Below are 1869 nucleotides of genomic sequence, written 5' to 3'. Positions count from 1 at the left end.
GGCGTGGGTTCCTCTGATGTATGTCATTTCCAGCAGATCTCTCACCTGGAGACAAGGTAGTCTTCAGACAGGAACCAGAACTTAGAAGGGGGTTCTTAGGCACGATAGAGAGTTTTCTGGCTTTTTTGGGGCTCTGCTTCCTTTGATAAGGACTTTGAGGCTCTAAAGCAGGGATGATAAGTTGGTGTGACTTCAGCTGATTGGTAGTTGATACCTAGAGTACCACGTTCAAATCTGTACTCAATGAGAAAGAGTGCTGTGGTTGATTGGTGATGTCTGCTCTAAGCAGCCTCTGGAGGATATGCAGCATGTAGGTTGTGAATTGGCCATTCCTGCTATGGAGATTCATGGGTTCCCTCCAGGACAGCAGGGGCTAAATGTGACCTTCATTACATGGAGGCAGAAAAGGCAGCCAGTCAGGGAGGCCTCCCCATTGAGGCCAAACATTAAAGATGGATAACCTATATTGTGTAAGCCAGATGATTGAATTGCTTATTATTTTTCATTGATTTATCTTTTTGATCCCTTTGCCATTAGTGTAATCTTCCAAAACTTTTGTGGCAGGTCTCTGCTTTGTCACAAGGGACTGGTGGACAGTACATGCTTGGGCTAGAGGACAAGGGGGAGGGATAAGTTCCTGAAAACAGTGGGGCTAGCAGTGGATAGCACCCTAAGACCCCAAGGCAATGGCCAGCCTCAGGGCCCAAGCCTCCTCCCTCCTTGTATGTGGATTTCCTCCCCACTGCTAGCTGTGGGCCTGTGGCATTCTAATGCTCCATAGGCAGCATTCCATCCTTGTTTTTGCTTCACCTTTTCCAGAATTTTGCTAAAGACTATTGTCAAGACAGTTATTCAACCATTTTGGTTCTTAATTACATTAGGAAAAGAAGGGAAAAGTACATACGAGGAGAAAGAAACCAAGAAGACTGAAATTGAGCACTTACCAAGTATTTTTATGTATACTTTCCTTTTGTATTTTTAACTACCATTAAGTATGACTGATACTTAAAAGGATGTACATATTTAATGTACACAGCTCCATAAGTTTGGAAATAAATACATGTCTGTGAAACGATCACCCTTTCAGGATACGAAAGTCTCCCAAAGTTTCTTTGTGCCTCATCATCATCAATCATCATCATCATTATTTGTGGTGAGAACACTTTTATCTCACAATTACCCTATGAAGTAAATACTACTGTCACTACCTGATTAATGGTGAAACCAAGATGTAGAGAGGGCCAGGCTCAGGCCCCACATCTCAAATCCAGTCGAAGCCAGAGCCCCAGCCCTGGGCATGACAGTCCCCAGGTGCTCCTTGGCTCTGCCAGGCCATGGAGCATGGTGAGGTTTGCAGTCCTGACCGGGAGGCACTGGAGGAGTGTGGGCTTCCCCAGGCTGGGTGCTGGCAGTGATTGCTGCCCAGGAAGGCTTCACTTCCTGTGGCAACATGGCGGCTGAGAGGACGGGAGAGCGCTGAGGGCTGGTAAGCTATTGTGCCCTTTGAACTGGGGAAGGGAGCCTCTTCCCTGCTGAGAGGGGCCCCTCGGAACCGAGGTGACCACAGCATTCGCCCCACTGCTGAGCTCAGAAGACCTAGAGCCTAATGACGTTGTATTCAAGGGACCCTTCCAGGACCGCTCTCTGGTTTTCTGTGCTAAAAATGCTCGCAAGTATAGGGTTTGCCTTACGGATTTCTTTTTTTATTAATAAAAATTCAAAGAACTGAAAGGCATGTTAGCTCTATAACTTTCCCCAGTTTGAATGGAAATTGTGTAGCTAAATCAGGGAACAAGGTGTCCTTGAGATCAGTATGTGTATGTGTGTGTGTGTGTGTGTGTGTGTGCGTGTGTGTGTGTGTGTGTGTGT

This window comes from Suricata suricatta, chromosome 4 (assembly GCF_006229205.1).
Source record: "Suricata suricatta isolate VVHF042 chromosome 4, meerkat_22Aug2017_6uvM2_HiC, whole genome shotgun sequence".
NCBI classification, from domain to species: Eukaryota; Metazoa; Chordata; class Mammalia; order Carnivora; family Herpestidae; genus Suricata; species Suricata suricatta.
The sequence above is the reverse complement of the archived record's forward strand: the minus strand, read 5'-3'. Positions refer to the sequence as shown.